Raw genomic sequence first — 22,537 nt, forward strand, 5'->3', positions numbered from 1 at the left:
TATCACATCCCCTGACAGGGCTGAAACACAGCTGCTGGGGGTGTGAAGCTCCAACATCTACCTCAGGTCATGGTTTTGGGGACCCCTATTTCAATGGAAGGTCTACAGGGAATTAGTTAAATCCTCTGAAGCCTGGTCAGCAAAGAGGAGTTTCTGCCTCAAAACAGGGTGACCACTGGTACCCCAGTTCATTGCAGCAGGATGCTAATGGCTAAGCTGCCAGGCTCTGTCCTGGCACTTGCTCAGTCCAGGCCAGCCTGGGCCCTCACCCCAGTGCTGACTGCAAGCAGGTCCTGCCCTGTAGCCCACCCCAAATCCCTTCTGCCATGGCAACACAGCACTGAGCACGACCATGAACATCCCCGGTGTTGGGCTAACACAGGGTATCACCACCCAGGGACCCATCCTGACCCTCTCAGCCCAGCAGGCATTGCAATCCCACAGATCCAAATCTGGGGTCCAGCCGCCACATCCCAGAAAAGAGCGCTGTGCCCCAGAAGTGCTGAGCAGTCTTCACACCTGGCAGAAGCCACATTTTGGGGATGCTCAGCCCCAGCCCACTCCGCAGGGGGGTGTTAGCAGCACCAAAGGGCGCTCTAAGGGCTTCAGATGCCCCCCCACCCCCCAGAAAAGTAAGAAAAGCAGATTATGAGGTTAACCCACACCGGAGGGGAGGGGGGGATGGAGGGGAGGGCAGATTGTCCCCTTCCATCAGAGTTTTCCCCTCCATGGGGACAGTAGCACAGAGCACCACCAGGAGAAGCCACCAAGGGGGATATCCCTTTCCAGGGTAGGGCTACCACTGGCACTGCCCAGCAGCCTACAACCCCACAGCCCCCCCAACCCAGCATGCCCCATGACAGCCAGCACCCCACCCTCATTTACACCCCACTCACCACATGGTGCCCCAATTTTAGGGGACTGGTGATGGAACATGGTGGAGGGGATGGTCCCTGCAAGGACACACACTCCTGGGGTCCCTGTAGCAACACAGCTGCTCCCAGCCCTCTAATCAAGCCACAGCAGCACCCCACAGGTGCTGGCAGTTGGGGTCCTGCCCCAAGCCCATCCCAGCTGCCATAGCAGCAATTAGAAAACTCTAATTAGAAAGCTCAATTTCAGGACATTAAATGCACCGACACAGGTGTGGTGGCAGTGGGACAAGCCTGGGTCTGCATCCAGAGAGGCAAAGCTGAGGTATTGTTAAAAGCCCTTGCATGAGCCAGGGACTGGACCAGATGATGGACAAGCACAATAAATCTTTTCTCTACTAAAGTGACTTTTTCTGTCCCTGAATCAAAAAGGTGTGACCACCAGTTTTGTAAACACCATCAGGAGTCTGTAATTTCTGTTTCCCAGCCCTGAATTGATGTGGCCAGTGGAAAAGGCTCAGGCACATCATTTTAGGCACCTCCCACCCCCCCACAGTTTCCTCCTTTGCAGCCATCCTGCTGCAAATAAGCAACACCCAAGAGCTGTTTACCCCTGAGATACCAACCTCTCTCCTAAATTTGATTAAAACTGGGCAGTGGAATAACTTTGTGGAAGGGAGGACAGGACAGACAGATGTATGCAGAACACCCTGCTTCTTCCAGAACTCCCCCAAAAAAGCCACCAAGCAGCCCTGCTCCCATTACCTCACTGGGGAGGGACCAGCACATATATCCAGGGTTAATATTATTCTAATATTATTCTCATTTTTGAGTGCTGGCTGCCAAAAACACATTGTTTGAGTCCAGGGAGACCCGCCAAGCCCTTGACCTGGGGTGAACCCTGGGAAGATCACAGAATCACAGAATGATAGGGGTTGGAAGGGACCTCTGGAGATCATCTTGTCCAACCCCCCTGCTTGAGCAGGCACACCTAGAGCAAGGGGCACAGGAACGCATCCAGGCGGGTTCTGAATGTCTCCAGGGAAGGAGACTCCACAGCCTCCCTGGGCAGCCTGTCCCACTGCTCTGTCACCCTCACAGGAAAGAAGTTTTTTCTCATATTGAGGTGGAACTTCCTGTGTTCCAACTTGTGTCCATTGGCCCTTGTCCTGTCGTTGGGCACTATTGAAAAGAGCCTAGTCCCATCGTCCTGACACCCACCCTTTAGATATTTATAGGTATTGATGAGATCTTCCCTCAGTCTTCTCTTCTCCAAGCTGAACAAACCCAGGTCTCTCAGCCTTTCCTCATAAGAGAGATGCTCCAGTTCCCTGATCATCTTCGTAGCTCTCTGCTGGACTTGCTCAAGCAGTTCCCTGTCCTTCTTAAACTGGGGGGCCCAAAACTGGACACAGCACTCCAAATGTGGTCTCACTAGGGCAGAGTAGAGGGGGAGGATAACCTCCCTCAACCTTCTGGCCACACTCCTTTTAATGCATCCCAGGGTACCGTTGGCCTTGGCCACAAGGGCACATTGCTGGCTCATGGTCAGATGTTCGTCTCCAAGACGCCTGTCAACCTCAGCACCAAATTTACAGAATAAAACCAGCCCAGGGTGTGAAGAATTTAATAATACAAGCTACTGCATGACAAAACCCAGAGAGTAATATCCATTTTATGGTTATTATTAAATTGGAGCAGCCTCCTATGTTTTGTCCTGCCTGTAATTTAAATGGATCCTTGGCTATATTTGGGTGTTTTTGCTGGGAAAAAGGTGTGAGTTATATCTGAGTAACCAGTAAATATCTGACAAGCAACATTTCTCTTTCTAAATCAAAATATAAATATGAAAAAAATATAGATATTAAATATTTTATAGGTTTTTTGCAACCCTCCTAGTGCTGATAGAGACCCTGCTACCACCTTGCTGTGTGTCCTTGGCCTGGCAAAGCAGGTATGTCCCCACACAATAGGACACCTTGCATGGGAAGGGGACGGTTTCACCAGGGGTTTCTCTGAGACATTTCAATCTACATCTAAGGGAATTTCTTTCCCCCTTTTTTCTTTTTTGGCTTTTCAATCTCCCTTCTCCTTTGCACAGACATTGCTCCCAAGTGCCACTGGCCGGCAGCATTTGCTCCTTCATTAAAAACTGAACTATTAAAATTTAGTACCCAAGGAAAAAAAAATAAGAAAGAAAGAAAACCCTCCATGATTTCCCCAACTTCAAAGCACTTTCAAAGATCAGCTGGGAGAGCACTGGTGGAGTTACAGGCTCTCCCATCAAACTTTCCTCCTGGAAAGTGGTTACCCCATGGTACGGATCTGGTGGGTGGTAGAGGAGGATGGGGCGGGCTCTGAAAGCCCCACGGGAAAGGGTTTGGGCTGGACAATATCATGCGACAGAGCCTGGGGACTGCAGGGTTGGCATCTGCAAGGCATCTATGGCTGGTTGTGTTTAAATGTACCTTTTTCACCTTTTTTAGCACCAGGGATGCTGCTCCCCGTGGAGGAAGTTGCTGCGAAGAGCTGCTCCAACATTTTGCTTTCCCCAAGTGGAAAAGAACTCTAAACTAAACTCTAAACTAAAAAGAACTCTAAAATTCAATATTTCATGCAAACACTATGCAGGAAGACTGCAAGGGAAAGGGAGATTTTCCTTCTGGATCGCTGGAATTACCTTGCTCACCAGGCCTGACAAGGAGGTGATGGCCATCAGCTGCAACGCAGATGAGCTGTGCAAATGCCTTGGATGGGAAACTAAAGCCAGGCTGGCCTAGGCTTTCAGAAATGAAGGATTAACATCATTTGCTCTGGCGTGCAAGCTGACATGCTGAATTAGCAAAGCCAGGCTCAGGGGCAGGGACTGTGTGGCACATGAGCCGGTGACAACACTGTGACTGCAGCCAGGACTATTTATAGAAAGGCTGAACTTGGCTCTTCCATGGGCAATTTTGCAGAGGGGAAATAACTTCTTGACTTTGCCGCCAAGTTTTTGATGGGGAATATCGATTGGTGATGCAATGGCAGAGTTGGAAATGGGGCTGGTGGCTCTGTGCTGGAGAAAACTGCTGTGAGGGACCACAAATTAAATGAGTTACATCAGGTCAATGTAATTCTCAGTGCTGGCTTGGCTGTCTTGCTAGACCCTGGGGGATTTGTTCCCCTTTGGGGGAGCAGAGCCCCAGTGCCAGATCCAAACACGCCCTGGCATCAGGGCTGGGCTGCTGCTTGCTCCCCCAAGCAAGCACAGACCAGGTGCCACCCAGCCTGGTGCTCCTGGCCTCGTGCCTCAGTTTCCCCTTCTGTTGCATGGGTGCAAGCAATGCAGGGAGTTGTTGACACAGGAGATCAGCTAAGCAAGGACCACACCAGGAGAATGATGCCTCTCCCTACACACCCAAAAATGAATCCTAAAACCCAAGGGAGGACCTAAATAAAATTAAATGGAGATAACAAACAATTAAACCAGGGGAAACCTGCAGCAAGGGTCTGCAGGCAACCTGAGAGCTGGAGCCAGTGGAGCCCTTGGGATGACTTCAAGGTTCTTTGAAGGGACTGGAGAAAAAAAAAATGAAGCCCCCAAATCCCTAAACAGAACTTTGCAGGATCAGACCACCCTCCAGAGCTGAACCTGACTCTCCATAAAACACCTGGGCTCTCTCAGCCCACCAAATTTAAAAAAAGAAAAGAAAATATGTTTCCCAGTAGGTGAAAATGAATTTGCTTCTGGGAGGTAGGAATCACCTTTTCCTGGTAATTATGAACAAAGAGCATCATTTACTAAATGCCTGCAAGGTGGTTAATTAGAAGAGAAGTGAGCATCTGACAATTAAGAGGTGTTTTTCCAACAATTCAGGGTGGCAGGGTCAGGAAACAAGAGAAGTGGAGGATCAGAACGAGCTCTCAGCTTTGGCATCCACCACTGTGCAGGGACATGGAAAGACTCAGCCCCAGGGGCAGCCCTGGATCCACACCCCCAAAAAATAAAAAGCAAAGGTATTACATGATCTTGGGTTGGAGAAACCAACCATATCACATCTGCTCCTGTCTGTCCTTAACACCTCCAGGTCTGCCGCGGTGTTACAACAGCAGATGGATTTCAGCAGAGCCCCAGCCCTCTGCACTGCTGGGGCCACCCCTATTTAATGGGTTATTTGCTTCTCCTTTCTGCTCCACCACATTTCAGCATCTGCAAATATGTCCTCCACTTATTTTATATCATTTTTCAGCTCAGTGACAAATATAGCAAAGAGCAGAGAGCAACGCCGACAATCTCTCCATTAACCAGCTTTTAATCCATTTAATGCGGGCTGCGCAGGGCTGGTGCGGTGCTGGATTTTTATCAGGCCGGGATGCATGATTAAGTCAAATGCCTCACAGAAGTCGAAGTGCATTAAGTCAAGTTATCTTTATCAACTGAAGTTGTGATCTAATAAAAAAAACAGTCTCAAGGTTGCTTGGCAAGAGCAGGCTCCAACATCACTGTAGGTTTGAGGCAGCTATAACCCCCCCATCCTGTCTGCTCTGGGATGGAGAAACACATGCAATACCCTTGTCTTTATCCCAGGGCACGGTCCTGTCATTCGGCAGCATCATTTTAGCACATGGAGAGGATTTAAATACATCTCCGGGGAGAAAGGAGCCTTGGAAAAGGCTCTCCTTTGGCCCCATGAACCAGAGATTGCTGAGCCAGGAGATCTGCGATACTGGGAGAGGGCAGCAAGCCTGGGAGAATCCCGAGGGGACCAGACCCCCCCGGTCCTCAAAGCTGTACATGTTGGGGACAAAAGTGGGTGGCAGATGAGGATACTGTGGGCACAAGGGCTAGCAGGAGCTGCTGAGGACATCCTGCAAACCGCACGGGTCAGGATGCAGTGCTGCCCATTTGGGATCTCTGGGGATGGGTAAGGGGGGTACCAGTGAGTACATGAGGGGGGCCACGGCTGCAATGTGGGGTGATTGGGGGGCACTACCTTCCCTCCCATCCTCGCTGCAGGAAATTGAGGCCATTTCCTATGGAGGATCCTGCAGCACCTGCCCGTGAGTCACCAGCTGCCTGTCCCTGTGAGCCACTGCACCTCCAGAGCCAGCAGATGCCAATCTCCAGTGATGCAAGAGCATCCTGAAAAAGCAACCATACTGTCCCTGCATCCCCGTCGTGAGCCTCCAGCCATGGTTCCCCAAAGGACCTCATCAGCTATAAACCATCCTGACTGCCAGGACTCTCCTTTTCCAGGCTTCCCAAGCACTGAAGGCAGCAGAGCAAGGAGAAAGGAGGGGTTGAGAGAGAGGACAGGCTATGAAGGAGAAAGACGACTTGTCCTCTTGGATAAAGCTGGGAATGACAGGAGATCAGAACACCTTCCCATCCCAGAAGGTTTCTGCTCTACCCTATGAAAACACCACCACCATTCTGTTCTGGGTGATCTGAAAGCGTTAAAGAGATTAATAAATCCAGGATGCAGCAGAGGAATGGTAAATCCTGTCCTCTCTAAATCTTGTTTCCCCAGCTTCATCCCTAAAGCATCACTGATACCCTGGGAAAAAGCAATGTCCTCAAACCCCCAGGGCAGAGCAAGGACTAAACCCCTTCTTTGCACTTGCCATCTCACCCCTGCCCTGGACAAGCACCCCCAGCTCTCTGCAGGGACTCTTTTTTGCTGGTTTTGGCTTTTTGTTTACTTTTTCATAAACTCAGTGTGGGTTTTAAGCTCAGGCTGTCAGGACCAGCGGGTGGTGGCAGGAATTAGGGGGGACGGCACCAAAGCAGCACGACCTCAGATAGCATTCCCTAACTGATCATAATAATTTGAAGCAGATAAAATTTGATGCCTGAAGGCTGATGGCAACCCTCTAAATGCTTTCCACCCCCCACCCCCCCTTCTTAAATATTCCACTTTAAGAAAACAAGTGTGCATAATGAAATCAAAACAGCTCAGATTGCTCATTGATGCTGGGACGTAGCTGTTCAACTGCAGCAGGGTTGGTTCTGATGGGCATCTCCAGGGCCAGGCAGCACAGCAGTGGATTTGGGCATCTCTGTTTTGGATGATCTCGTCTGCTCTGGGCCTCTTTTTCTGTCTCTGAAATGGGAACAACATCAATTTTCCACCCTTTTAGGGGAAAAAATGGCTCGACTGCTGTTTCCGAGGTGCTTGTACAGCTGGGTGCCTCCAGATGCTACAGGATGCTTAATCATTGCACCATGCAAGCAGCTCTTTGAAGACCATCAACATACAGGCGACACTGACCTCTGGACCAGCTTTTGGTTCTTTCTTCCCTCCCTGAGCAGATGTGCCTGTTCTTAAGAGCCCAACCAGAACCAGAGAGGGTCTCACGCTTGTTCTCAGTATCTGCAGAGCAACTTGATTGCAACCGAGGGCAGCAAACGGGCTGTTCCTTCAACCCTGGCAACCCTGGCTGAGATTCAGGGTGGATTTCTCCTTGCTTGGTCCTTGCAAAGGCATAGCATGGGACCCTGCACAGACCTACCTCAGCATACGTATCTTCAAAAAACCTCAGAGGTACTCCTATGGCTTGTGGTGGCTCTGCTGCAGATGGTGGATAGATGGATGGTAGGAACTTGAAGAGCAGGGTTTGAACACACAGCATGGTGGGTTGCAGAGCTCCATCCAAATCAGCCCTCTGGTACTGATGCTTTTCATTTGGGCTCTGCAAGAGGGAAGAGAGAAGGTACAGGTGAACATCTGTGTCTACCTCTACATGGAGCAAGTAAAAGCACAGATAGTTCATTCAGGGAGCAAACCAAACACTTTAGGGGGAAAAGAAAAAATATTTGGGTTGATCTGAAACAGCAACTTTTGCAGAAAGCTTCCACAAACTTGAAGAGCAAAAACATGGGCTGAGGACAAGCAGAGATATTTTCTTTGCCTCAGGATGATGCATGTTTCTTTACTCCAGTGTGGCATGTGCTATTTCAGGCTTTTATACCCTCTATTCAGATCCATTTAAAAAAAAAAAAAAAGATTTTAAAAGGAAAAAATCAAACTAGTCATTTTTTTAAATCAGCAATGTGCCAGGGTGGCAGAAACAAAACATTTCATTAGAAAGAAAACAAAAAAGCAAGATGAAAGATCTCAGAAGTTCCTCCTTCACTTCCCACAAGGGCGAGAGCTGACCCAGCTCTCCCCACACCCCTGAAACACCAATGCCCACATATCATACAGAAAATGCTGCATGGATAGACACAGCTGAGCTCTTCTGAGCATCTGTCCCCAGGATGGGACCTGGGTGGTAGGACCACCATGAGGATAGGCACCCAAGCAACTCTCAGATTCTGCTCCTTGGTCCATATGGTCCCTCTAAATTGTGCCACTTCCATCCAAGCTCAGGTTTGCAGAGTCCTGGCAGTAAGCAACATCAAGGCCCCCTTAGAAAGGTCCCGAGACATCATCTCTGCTTGGTTTTGGGGTAAAAGTGGAGGAAGTCCCCTACTCTGGAGCAAGGAGCAGCTCCTCCATACAACAGGTCTAGCAGCTGGGTGGGATCTTGCTCCTCCTGAGGATGCCATCTGCATCTCATTGTCTCCCTTGTTTATCAGGGAGTTTACTCTGGGAAATCTAATCACCATTTTGGAGTTAATCCCTCTAACAAACCCTTGCAAATCTTTTCATCCAGAAGTTTATTAATATTAGCTCCACTCTAGCAGAAGTGAATTAAATGCCTTTACCTCCCGTTTGGCTTTTTTTTCCTCTTCTCCTCGCTGCTGTTAACAGGAGCAATTCAATTAAGGAACAAATGACTTCCCAATAAAACCCCTTCCTTGCTGCCTCCCTCCTCCCTTTGCTCAAGGACTAACAATGCTTAACTGGGGAAATGAGCTCCGCTGATGGTCCTGTTGAGGGTGCAAAGAAGCCCTGGTGGGCTCTGGGAATGGGGCAGAAGGGCTCAGCTCAACCTCGGAAAGGGGGATGTTTGGCTGAGAACCCCCAGAACCCCACAATTTGCTGGAGGAAGGTCCCCCAGCTCTGAAGTGGCTGTCTCAGTGACTAGCTGATGGCATCCTGCCTGGTTCATAGTGAGAACCCTTGAAGGCTGCACCAAATTGGGCCTGTGGATGGCAAGTAATCCTCTCCAGCTGCCCAGCCTCTTGCTGGTGCTCAAAAAAAGCCGAGATCTCCATCTTTGTGCAAAACCACATGAATCTCAGCAGTTGCTGATGCAGGTCCACTGAGACACAGGGTCTGAACCTGGCATCAGCTGAGCTGGCGGTGGTGGAGGGCTCAGGACCCACATCCAGCGCCATGCAACCGGGGAGAGGGGATAAAAACAGCAGTATGGCTTGAAAACAGGGCAACAAGCTACAGGTTTAGCTTGCACCCTGCATGCAAAAGTACAAACCCCCTCCAAGAGAGCACTAGGGAGTCCCCAAGGGGTCCAAGCCCCTCTCCAAGGGGTCAAAGCTTGCTTTTGCTAACTCCAGCTCTGAGCATCATGTTGCCGTGGGCAAGGTCCCCACCAAGCAGTACTGGAAGAAGAGGCTCAACCCACCCAGGGAGTGGTGCCACCTGTCAGCTCACCTCCATTGCAAAGGCCATGGCATTTCCTGACTGTCAGAAAGGATTTGTTCGATGCTGTGCACTCCCTCCACCACCTCCTGTGGTGACAGAGCAGCCCTTCTCCTAAACCTGAGGTTAGCCTGGGAAAGGAAGTTGCATCTCCTTTGTCCAGTCCAGGCTCCTTCCATGCATTTGGCTTGTGCCCATCTGCATTAGTGACAGCCATGATGTAGGGTGCCACATGCAAGAAGACGACACGTGAGCAGGGACAGGGAACAGATCCAGGACACAGAAAATGCAACAGCCTGGGAGAGCTGGCTCAGGGAGGAACACTAAACACCAACTCCTTTGAAAACTGCCCACCACTTCCCCCAGCCCTCCCACTGAGGTTAGGGGGCAGCCAGACCCTGTGATCCCCTCCCTTTGGGGTACCCCATTTGCTGGCCCAGCTCTGCCTCTGCCATCCCTGCTCCAGCACAGGCTGAGACCCTGGAGGCTGCACTGCACCTTTTCCAGAACTGAAATTCTTTAATGAATTGGATGGACTGATGTGGGAAAAAAACACAGCATGGTCTAGGGTGACCTTTTGACATGCCCCACTCACCCATCACCAAAGGGCCTGCCTGGGGGCCCAGTAACAGAGACCATCCCCATGCTTTCACCCACACTTTCCCATGTTTTTCCTTCCAAAACATCCCCTTTTCCAGCCCTCTGAGCCATTCTCAGAATGTTTTCCTGCCTTGGCAAGGGATGTGTTGAGCATCATCCCCCTGCCCTGATTGCCAGCAATGGAGGTTCAGGGACGGGCACTGAGTCTTGCTGGTGGCCACGTTTCAGCAGTGAGAGAAGTGATACAGGAAACCCTTTGGAAAGAAACATGCTACTGAAATGTCAGCGAAGTTATCATAGTGGGAGAGATTAATTTGTTCAGCAGAGGATGGTTCAGATTGGGACTGATGCCCAGGAGTGTCTGACAAGAGCATTTCAGCCCAGGAAGAGCTCTGTCCCCAGTCTTGGGGCTGGTGGCCCTGCATCCTTCCTGGGTGAACTCTGGGCTGGCAGAGGGACAGAAATCATCCTGCCAGTGAGGAAAGGGCTGTGGGATGCTCTGGCATGGGCCACGTCACCTGGACCAATCTGTCTTTAGGCAGAACGGAAGGCAAAGCCACACAGCTCTACCTCCAGCTTAGTCTGTCTTCTTGACCAGGGACCACACCTCTTCTCAGAGCCACTGGAAAGCCTCCAAGACAGGGCTGCAGCAAGGGCTGAGCTGCTTTAAAAAAAAAATATTTCCACAAAACAAAGAGAGTATCAGTAGTGAAAAATGTTTCGTTTCCCATCTCTGCTTCTATAGATCCCCAGGAGACACATTCACAGTGGTCACATCACCAGGACCTCCACCTGGGTCTCCTCTAGACCTGTGCTCCTTCCAGCCTATTGAGTTTGGACCCAGGAGTTACCCACAAGCAGGGGGATCCCATCTTTATCCCGTCAGAGTGGTCGTATCCAGCCCATGCCTGTAGCAAATCAGGTCTCAGCTTGGCCAAAGCGATGGAGCAGCAAGAGTGCTCATCCAGCCATGTCTGCACTGGGATCATCACCTGAAGAACAGCAAAAGCTTGAGACTAAAACAAATGATGGCACCCTCAGGGGGGACAGGAAAGGGGCTAGCCCCTCTTCTGAGGCTGAAAACAGAAAAAAAAGCCCCGGGCATGAAGCTCTCTGCATCAACACTTTCTCCTCTGTGCAAGGGGAAGATGCCAAGCTGCTCCACAGGGCACATAATATGGCAAACAGTCCCCCTTTGCACCTCCTTGGGCTTCACTGAAGGATGGCTGGTCATTAGTGAGTGGCACTAATTAAGAGGAATGTACCTAATTTGCAAGAACAAAGTGAACAGCCTCCACCTGCTCCCCTTTGCACCAGCGAGCGGCTTTGCAGGGGATTATTTGGTTATTAGACCATGTTGAAGGCAGTAAAAGCTGGACACAAGCATGTCCTACCTGGGATGAGGAAGCTCCACCGGAGAACACAGGAATTTGCAGACCCAGATCACAGCAGTTTCAGCAGAAATCAGACTTTTTTTTTAATGACACAGCCAGAAAAGCACAGTTGAAAGTATTTCCAAACCTCAATGTGCCTGCCTTTGATTTCTTCAAAACAAAAATGACATTTCCACAAATAAATTAACTTCTTTTTAATGAAAAGTTTCTTGTCAGGTTCTCTGACACCTGCTGACCCAAAATGGAAACTTTAAAAAATATTCTTTCCTCCAAAAAATATTCAGTTCACATTGACCCAAATTCAAAGCTTTTTTTATTATTACTTTGGACTCCGGACAGTAAATGGAAGCAGCCGCCACTCTCCCGTCACTGGAGGACACCCAGCTGATGCTATCAAGCACTGGGAGAACAGGAACATTATAAAACATCCAGATGGGATCAGCAATTCCTGCCTCTGAAGGAGGCCAAGAGGACATGCGGGGGCTTACAAGCAGCAAACCAAGACCATGGAGATGTCCTTCCTATGTTTAAAAATTAATTTCTGGCTTTTCACATGTCCTGGCACAGGGATGCCAGAGGTTGAATCCAGACCACAATGCTTAAAAGCCCCTCAAGACCTCTTCTTCATGAGCTGGTAAAGCCCTTTTTCACTCAAAGCCCATTTTGTCCTCCAGAGCATCATACATCAATGAGTCCCACAAGTGAACAGCCCATTGCAATGAAATGAGATTTTAAAAATCAGGTGTTTGGGGTTTTTTCAATTTATTAAAGTCATTAATCGTGTTATATAGGACAAGCTTGGCCTTGGACCTGCCAAGGCCTGGCTTGCAGATGTAAATGGGTAAGGAGGAAAGCGCTGAGCCACAAGTAGTTCCTTGAAGCTCTAGATTTCACCTTTAATGTATTTCAGCGCATGATTCAAGCACATTATCTGCATGAAATGCTGCATTAGCATCAAAATGAGGGGAGTTCTGTTCAATATATTAAAGTGTCTCTGATGGGTTTGAAGGTAGCTTAGCACAAGAGAGGCATTAAGGAAGTAAATGCCACATTTGTATTCAAACGAGCTTTCTTTTTTTCATTTAAAGCCATTGATGTAAGAAGTGGTGCTTAAGACAGGCTTATAAAAGCAAAAGTGCATCTTTGCTATGAGACAAAAAGCTGTGTTTATGGTAAATGGTAAAGGAAAGCAAAAAGCCCATTTAGAAATTATATTCCTTTGGGGTTTTGGCACATCGGCTGAAGGAGCAGAGGACTGGAAGGGACAGAGCCTTTGGGTGACATCGGCTCAGAGCCATTTTTTTTCCTGATATCTCCTGTGATGCCTCTTTTATCGGTTCAAGCCTGGAATTAGAAATAGCTTTTCCAGGCTGGCCACTCCCACCATCCTTTTTCCCGGAGGGGAAAAAAAAAAGATTCACTGACCCCAGCTGCCTGACAAACATGCAGTTTGCCTTTTTCTGCTAAATTTTAAGAAAAAAAAAAAGGCCTATTTAAGCATTATTTTTTTTTTTAATTAGGATGGCTTTCTACCTGACAAAACAGCTTCAAACTTTTCATTTGAACATCAAAAATTGAAGTCTTGTCAAAGCAAACAGCACCAATGTATCTGCTAGGACAATTTCAATGGTCTTGTTCACCAAAATGTTTTTTTAAAAATGGTAATTCTGCTTCAGAACGTTCTTTATATCTTTATGCCACACAACTGAAAAAGTCTGGGTTTTAGCTTGTTCTGAGAAAAGCAGGTTTTGCCCTAAAATCAGACTCCATGCCACAGTCCTGTTTAGACCATGGTGAATTTTTACTTGCTCTCTTAATGCTGGACAAGGAGCATTTTAGCTAAAAACACCAGGATTTCTGTTGAATTCAGGGCATCAAACTGGTTTAGTTTCATTATCTGAAGCAAACAGAAACTGCACTGAAAGATCAGGACAAGCATTAACTGGCTTCATCCATCTTTGCCACCTCCGAGGGCAATTAATAATCCCTTGTCTTCCCAAATGGAGAAAGTGAGGGGTTAAATTAATTGCTTCTGACCACTTAATGAGTCAGGGAGAGGCCCTGGGAAGCTTGTGTCACCACTGCCTGCAAATCAGCTGGGGAAAAATATACTTTTCTTGGCCAAGGTGCATCACTTATGGAAATATTTATGCCTTGGACCTGGCACGGGTGTTATCAACCCCCAGACATGGGGCTGTCAGAGGTCTTCACCCTGTAAAATTCAACCAGGAATGGCTTCCCTGGCCATTGGAGTAAATTAAATAAATCAGAATATTTGTTTCAAGGGGAGTTGTGAGAAGAACAGTTGGGGAAAGCTGCTTTCTCGCAGGCACTGGGCAATTTTTGGGGTTGTCCAGCACAGAGCATGACCGAGCCTGGATACATGTCAGCACCTCCCGTGACCACACTACGGATGTATCACCTATGTTGTCCCTCCATGGAGAGCCACACCAAGAGGAAAACACACTGGGGAAAAAGTTGGACATTTTCTAAGTCTTAATAAAGTTACAGCCCCTTCCTGCCAACAGCACTAAATCACAGCCCAGAGGATGCTTGTTTTTAATCACTCAGCCTCCAGCCTTCCCCCCTGCATTGTGCTCTTCCTCCATCACCATACAAATAAAAACTGGGCATCCTGGGGACATCTCAAGACTCCCCACCTTTCCACCCATCTTCCCAAAGTGCAAGCTGTTCCAGGGGACACCCAGCCCTTGGAGCATCCCCCAGGACCCAGGAGCATCCCCAGATCTCCCATGAGAACGGGACTGTTGGCTGGAAGAGCATACCCCAATCTGGGGAGGCAGACCCTACTCCCACCCAAGCCTGTATCTCCCCCTGCCAACTTTCTTTTCCTTCACGGCTCATTGTCTCCCTCCTCCCCACAGCGAGTTGTCATGTCAGAGAAGGATTGAAGGAAACAATGCAGAGGAAATTGATAAGCATGGCTTGAAACCCAGAGAAAGGGAACATTTGCCTGGGAGAAGCTGTGATTAGACGCGTGCGTGCGTGCGTGTGTCCTTTGCCAGCACTCCTAAAAATAGAGCCTGGCTGCACAGACTGTCACACGCATGCAGACATGCCCTTGCTGAAGCTATATTTACCAGTCTCAGAGACAGCCAGATTCCCATATATGAGCTGTACATCCCCCTGCCCCAGGGCTGGCACGCAGGGCTTGTGAAGCCAGAAAGAGACCACAGTGGTGGTAAAGGACCTCCCTGAGCATCCCTGAGAGCTTGGGGACACGGAGAGAAATAGGGTGGGGAGTACAAAGGTGGAGAAATTAATTTTTGGAAGGTCCTTGAGACCATCTAGAAAAGCACATATCTTGATTTGGAGACATGCACATGGGACAAACATCAGAAGCCACACAGATGGCCATCACACTCCTGATCCTACCCCTCTGCATAGCTCCCAAAAAAGCAGTCCCAAAAGAGGTACTTATCCATCAACCCATCTTCCTCTATCTCTCTAAAAGCAAGCACTCATGGCCAAGTCCACCAAGCCTGATATCTGGACAGGACAAATATCTACAGCCATGGGCTGAAGAAGGTTCACAGTGAGATCCAGCACTTCTTCAATTCATGAGACCACTTCTTGGTGCTATCAGCTGTGATGCTACATTCGTGGGTCTGGGCATGAGTAGGTTTGGAAGGAGGAAGGTCCCACAGCTGCTTATCAGAGAAAGGAAAACTGGCGCACGACCTACACCACCGGCTGGAAGCTGGCCCCTCCACCCCCCACCATGCTCATTAGCCTCATGATAAAGCAGGGAGTGTTTAAAGGGACAAAATTGAGCCATTTTAGTCATATTCATGAGATTTCTGAAGAGGATATTTGAAGACCGAGGTATTATTATCTACATATGTCTTCACAGAGGTTGTGTGCAATTAGCATTATTCAGAGATATGCAATTAACATTACCCAGAGATATGTATTTCGGGTGGGAAAATAATTGTTTTTCTTCCCAGAGAAGTTGTTTTGTGCACAGTTTTCTCAGCTCTGAGCATTTTAGTCCAATTGGAAATTGGAAAATTGCCATTTGCCCCAGATTGCCCCTGGAAACAGGGCAACTGGCAGCAAAGGATGGTTCTGCAATTGTGGCTTTTGTTTAATTGGTGAATTTTGGACAAACTCAAAGTGTCTGCAGATCCTGGCCCAGTACCACCTGCAGCATAATGCCCTGGTGACCAATGCCACATCCCAGCAGCTCTGCTCCCCATTCTGTCCAGTGCAGAGCATCTGCCCCAATCCTGTGCCATCCCCAGGAAAATGAGTCTCGTCTCCAGATCAGGGACCTGAGTCACAGCTTTGGTTGCGAACTTTCCCCCTCCAGTGCTTAGGGGTGATGCTGGGGTGGACCCAGGCTGCAGATGGGTCACCATGGGGGAGCAGGGACAGCAGTTCCAAGGCTATGGCATAAGGGTTCATTTTCATGGCCTCTCAGCAAAAGAAAATGATCTTCCCCTGCACAGACAGTGGCGGCCATCTTCTAGGACTTGTCTTCATTTTTCAGCTCAAATACCGCCTGTTTAATCAGCTACTTGTAATATCACCTTGTGAAATTTCATTAACGGAGGGTGAAAGGTGAGCTCTGTCCCATTATTGAAATGCAAAAGTGCAGGGTGGCTTGCTCCAAACGTGCAAGTTTAGGTGTCTCAGCACACAGAGAGCACCACCAACCTCAGGGCACAACATTGAAAATGGCAGCAGAAGAGACTTTCCAGCAGGGAAAGATTGATTTGGTTCACTGTGCTAACAGCCACTGGTTTTGATAGCAAGCTGCCACACCCTAAATCGTGTCAATAAACACTAAAAAAAATTAAAACCAGCTTTGATTTAGCTTTGTGAAGGTCTGATCTGTATATAAATAGGCATTTTGTAAATTAGGAATTTGAGGGTCATTTAGTGATGACAGCTCCATAAATCCAGTCCCTTTTCCCCCCTCTAGCTTTAAGTTTAAAAGCCTAGGCAAGGGCAAGGTCTAGACCTATCCAGACACTCACAGCATGACTTTACTGCCTGCAGGAGTTGTCCTCAACATGGGTACTCCAGACACAATCATTCACTCAAAACCACCCTGCAAACACCACTCATCTCACTCCAGGTAGGTCCTTTCTCCATTGCGGACAATCTGGTCACCACGTCCGTAGGGTCCTTTGAACTGAATCCAACTGCTCCCTGGCGACATTAGTGCTCTCAGAAGCACACTAAATCCAGCAAGTAAAGTTTCAGAGCTCTTTAAGCAAGATGAAGGGTGTTGGGTGCCTGACTTAGAATTGCTTGCAGGCACCAGTTGCATGTACCTAGGGGAGTACCTTGACGTAACAGGTGACTTGACTTGAGACAGGACTGTAGAGCACAGCCCAGGAGCCCAAGAGCCCATAGTCATGCAATGCTCTGGGAGTACTCATTCCCAAATCCTCCCTCCAGCCTCCTTGAAGGCAGGTTACCCTAATGACACAAGCACAGAGAAACCACACCACAAGGGTAGACATAGGCTTATGGTCAAGCCAAGAGCAGATCCCAATATCCTGACCCCACCACGAGGTCTAAGCGCAGCCCGGCTTCGCGGCACACCTAACCCACCTGCTCAGCTCAGGGGGACCATGGGGGTCAGCACACAGTCCTGCTGTTTATTTCAGAGACAAGCCCTGCAAAAACACATCAGTTGTCCAAAGCAACCCATGCCAGGTGGCTCCATACTGTGCCAGTTCCCAATGTCACTTCCCATTCTCCCTTGCTGCAGCCAAGGACCTTTACAAATAGTGTTCCACGCCAATCTGTTTGAACAAGCTGGCCTCCTCAATGCCACCAGGGAGGGTAGCAGATGAGAAAGGGTTGCGGAGCTGCATGGAAAACACCTGCTCATTGCCCAGAAATGCAAACAGGCTTCCTGGGTGCTCTAAAAATATCTGAAATCGGGAAATCTGACATTGCATCTATCAGTGGTGCAGCCAGCGCCAGCTTCCAAAACATTGTGGCATCCCCAAGAGAGATGTCAAGGACCCCAGAGCCGCACGTTAAGTGTATGAAGAATTTCCAAGGGCTGGTGGCCCAGGGTGAAGGGCTGGTTAGAGTGGATGGAGGCAAGAGGCAAGCACCAGGACAAGCTCACCCCTGCTGCAAGTGGAACTGTTCACTCGCAGGCAGCTCCAGGCTGGGCAGGCGCTCACTTGGCTGCATGCAGATGGTTCTGCATCCATCCTCGGGGCTGTTAAACCCCTTCATTTCCCCAGCAAGAGCATCACTTAAGCGCAAGTGAGCTCTGGAGCTAATGCACAAATTATATTTCAAAAGCACTTCTCCCCGGTGCCGGCTATGCAATAGAGGGAAATTGCTGTAATAAAAAGCCATCCTCTCCAGATGCGAAAGGTGGCAAGCGGGGCAGGAGGGAGCAGGGGCCTCACTGTGAGGCCAGCAGCAGGGCAGCCCTTTGGGATGGGATTACACAGCATCCCTCACCTCCAAGTACAATGTGATGCTCCCCCGGGCACATGGCCAGCACAGGGCTTTCCCAGCACAATTGCCAAGACATGAAGATGCAAAACTGTCTGGACAAGAAGGAGCCAAGGGTGAGGAATCCATGCTATAAAAAACCAAAACAACTCACAGGGTACAGGTCCTGTTCCTCTACCAAAAGCCTCCAGGGTAGGCCCCAGGCAGTATCGCCAGGGTTACGGTGGCTACAGTTTCCTCTTTAGCCTCTTTCCATGTGGGCTTTCCAAATCTGAGGGTAAGCACCTGACGACACAGGTCATCCTTAAGGGTCTATAGTCACAGATGGAGCAACTATAATCAGTGGCAAACCAACCCCAAGCCCAGACTCACTGAGTCCAAGAGGAGAAATCTGCTGCTGAGCCCTTTGTGGTGAAGCCAGGCAGTCCAAAGAAGGTTTGTCCCAATAAGTAATTTATAAATGAGCAATAGGAAAAGGATTATTCATGCAAATTATTAGAAGAGTAATTACCAAGCGCAGAGTGCACTGCTAGTAATACTCAGCATCCACTTTTCACAACAAGGTGCAAATCCTGCTTGAAACAAGCTGTTCCAGCCAGGAGCCTGAGACGAGACACCTCAACCACTTGCTATTGCATGGCCATGATGCCTCACTGTTGACCCCCGTGCCCACTCGCAGAAGATGCAAACCACCATGGCCCTTCTACATGCTAGCCTGGAGCATCATCACCCCAGCAGATCCAGCCCTGGGGAACACCTGGAGAGGAAACCAAGCTGGGGAACCCATGACACCACACACTGCAGGTTGACACTGACAAAGGTCACTTTGCAGGCTGGGGGCAATTGAGGGGTTTCAGGGACCTGTCACCCATGATGATAACGCCCCTCTTGCCAGCTGGTTACACAGTACAATTTGTCATCATTGACAAAAACTACCCCACAACCCCAACTTCTGAAAAGCTACTAGTGCTCAGGAGGGGCTCACCCTGCAGCTACCCCTAGCAAGACTGAAGCATCATCAGTCTGACCTGCAATCTGATAAGATCAGGCTTATTCTCATTTGGGGCAGATTCAGCCCAGAACTGAACACATCCGTGTACAAATTGTCCAGACAATCAACAGCTGGGTAGAAATAAGAGAGCAAGCCCAAGAAGAAAAGCAGGTCTGGAGTTGGCTGCCAGCCAGCCACAACCACTCACCCACCCAGGGTTGGGGAGAAGATACAGAAGCTCCAAAAAGAGCCCCAAATGCCCCATATTTGCTTTTTTGTGTGTGCCCACGCACCATGCTCTGCACCACATGCAGGAGCCACGACTGTGAGAGGCCAAAAGCAGCTCCCTGCCCTGGTTGCTGCTGCTTCCAGCAAAGTAATGTTTAAACTCAAGGAAGCAAAGAGGAGGATCAAACAGCATCATTGGTGTTAACCAGAAAGCCCCCGCTCCTCTCTACTTTGCTCTCAGCTCCTGTTACTGTGCAACCCCTCTGGTATGGGGTTTGCTCCACAATCACTGCTGAGAGTCAGAGGGGTGTTGGGAGGATGCAGAAGGTGGATGCAGTAGCTCTCCCACTCCCAGCACCTTCCCAGTAGCCCCGCAAAGGAGCTTCTACCCCTTCTCCTTCCCCCATAACACATGGGGTCCCTCCAACCCACCCTTGCAGCATTCAAAGACTGTGCCAGGATCCTCACTCCTGGATCCAAAAGAGCCTGGAAAACATGACATGGATGGACTCTCAGGATGCAGGACACAAACAACTCAACATTTCAGAAAAGTCTCCTAAGACTCAAGAGGTGGAGGACACCAACTCAAGCAGGGCTTGGCAGAGCAAAGCTGCCCAGCTGCAAGAACAACCAAAGACCCCTCCAAAGGTAAACACATCCTCTGCTCAGCCCATGGGGTACAGGATCAGGTCATCCCTTTGCGCCATGGGTTAAGGCAAGACCAGTGGGTGTACCTAGACAAATCCTGCAGGACCTGAGGCATGGGGAAACAGCTAGTGAAGAAAGCCATCAGGGACCCCAGACACATATCAACCAGGTCCTGCAAAAAGTATCAGGGAACAGAGTTGTCTACCTCTGATAAAAGCCCAGGGCACAAAGCCAGACAAAGTTTTCATGGAAGAGGGAGAATTCAAAGCTGCTTTAATTTCATGGGGGATCCTCCACCCAGCTCATGCTTCCAAACTTGTTAGCCACCATCCAATTCTTCCCTGACAGCAGGATTGCTAATTTTGCACATCCCAAAATAATACTTGCCAAGCAGCATTCCTCACTATGATTAAAACAATATCGGGCACTAAAAATATACAGCTCCTAGGGGAATCCTGCCTGCCCAAGACAACAAACTATTTAAGACACATCAAGGAGGAGCTTCTTTCCAATTAAAGGCAAAGCATGTTCTGCAATGGGAAGCTCAGGAGGGATGAAGGCAACGAGGGGAAAATAGAGGATGAAGGAGGGACAACGGGGTGGAAGAAACATGAGATCCCTGTGATGGGAGGGCCAGGGCTGGAAAAGTAGACATCTACCAGTGATGAAGCCCAACACCTAGACATGACCCCAGATGTCACCCCAGTACCCTTCTGAATGGCTCCTGCCTGCAGGAGCTCCCATTGCTGGTCAAATCATCTTCCCAAAATAGGTTACATTACTAACAGCTCCTGCCGGCTAAAGGACAAAATATCTCTGTGTAAAAAGTTTGTTATTCTGGCCCCCATGGCCAGATACAATTCATCAAACCAAATATTTGCATTTTTATTTTATCAACTAGCAAGTGAGTTATCAGACAATGTCCACTCCCAGTCATCAGCCGTGAGGAAGCATCCCCAAGAGCACCTCTCCATCGCAGTGATTTTACATGTTTGCCAATACATTCAGCCTCTGTACATTTTCTTCACATTTCCAACCTAAATATATTCCCCATTGGGTTTTCCCCAGTTGTTCTTGTGCCTGTTGTGTCTTTTAGCTTAACCTCTCCCCAGTCCCTTGGTTCCCTTCCTCCCCAGGGCACGACCAATGCCTGTGGGCTGCACAACCTCCTTGGAGCCAACGTCATGTTTGTGGGCGAGTGCAACCCAAGACTTTCAAAGCATCATGCGCTTCCCCCAGTTAAATAATTAATAATCACTCCTCTGAACCTATGATTAACATGGCTGGTACACAATGGAACGCCTCCTGGTGGCGATCAGCCTCTGTGAATGCCCTATCACCTTTGACAGTCCAGATGAGGGCAAGGACCTTGGTAGATCCTGGGGCAGGTCCCTGCAGAGCAGCCCCCACAGTGAGCTCTGGTTTTGAACTCAGCCTGCTCACCGCTCCCTTTGATCTCCTCTTCATTAGACTTTCTCCTTTGCTTTTGAACGTAATTAATACTTCCCTGATCAAAAGCCCTGGTGCAAGGAGAGCTGTAACAACTCTTGTTTCACCACGTGTTCCCATTAAAGGAGGGCTCAGGCAGAGAGGAAGAATGAGACCACATTTGGAGCCTCAAAACTGCAGCCATTTCCCCTCCCTCTGCCCCATCCCCAGGATCTCACTGCCAGGACTGTAAGAGTCAGAGCATGCCATGTCCCAGTTCTTCCCAGTGCCCAGCCACCCAACCACAGGTTCTCCAGAGGACTTGGGACCTATGTGGTAGTTGCTTTGGGTCTGGCCAAACACCCATCTAACCCATCAGCAGCACCCGGAGGAGAGGACCAGGGCAAACAGATGGATATTTTCTCCCAGCACCTTCCCATCATGCAGATGCTGTCACTTCACTCCTCAGCCAGAGGAGGACCACATCCTACATAACCCTCACTGGATTTCCACATCCAGCCCTGACGTACCCCCAGTTCTTATCACTCAGCATCAAACTCAAGCCCAAGCTTTGAGGAAACCCTAATCCCCTCCCAAAACCCTTATAACTAATCAATAACCTTGCTACTTGTCCATACACCCACAAGCAGATAATCCAAGAGCTTCATTATCAAAAAACCCCATGTTTAACATCCCCTGCTGCAACAAATCCCCAGCAGAGATCCCTTAAGGTCTTAACTGGCTCATGGGGCTGTGGAAAGCAGCCATGATTGCTGAGACTGGGGGAACAGCACCGGGCAGGAGGTGACTTCTGAGATGATTGAGAGTATCAGGCACCCACAAAGCCCAGCGCTTGATCCCTCCATCCCAGCACAGACCCTCTATGGACCATTAGATGCTGCTTGCAAGGGCCACAAAGCATTGCATGATGTCTCTTCTGCTGGCCACATGCCTCTCACCAACCAAAAACACCCACCCAGGATGAGCCAGAGCTGAGGTGCAGCCCAAGGCACCAGGAGGAAAGTGTTGATCCAACCCCCAACCTTTACTGTGCACTGATGGTCTCTAGAGCCCCAGCTCCTCCCTGCATGGGGTGAAACACTGTTTCCCCAGGCAGGTTGAGGAAGGAGATGCTGATGTTACATTTTCATCCGTCAGCAAGAAGATTTCAATTTTGCTGAGAGGAAAAACAAAACCACCATCCAAAGCATGTTCAGCCCTGGCCAGACACACTTCCCTGAGACACATGAATTTTGAAAAAAGCACATTGCCCACACGCAGCATCCCCTGCTGCAGCATCCTTCTCCCCTCCTGCTTCCTCTGCAACTTAAAGACAAAAGGAAGCCAAAGATTTTTTTTACATTGTGTTGCTTTTTGGGCTTGCCAGAG

The 22,537-nt window shown here is 49.1% G+C and overlaps 1 long non-coding RNA gene across 1 annotated transcript in view; it reads right to left on the reverse strand.

The window, feature by feature from the left end:
- The window catches only part of LOC135314310 (uncharacterized), a 50,259-nt gene that overhangs the window by 13,329 nt on the left and 14,393 nt on the right, over window positions 1-22,537 (reverse strand). The window contains exon 2 of the long non-coding RNA XR_010373784.1: window positions 7,368-7,547. This is a non-coding gene — a long non-coding RNA (uncharacterized LOC135314310). The remainder of the gene's footprint in view (window positions 1-7,367; window positions 7,548-22,537) is intronic.

Source organism: Phalacrocorax carbo, chromosome 7 (genome assembly GCF_963921805.1).
Source record: "Phalacrocorax carbo chromosome 7, bPhaCar2.1, whole genome shotgun sequence".
NCBI lineage: Eukaryota > Metazoa > Chordata > Aves > Suliformes > Phalacrocoracidae > Phalacrocorax > Phalacrocorax carbo.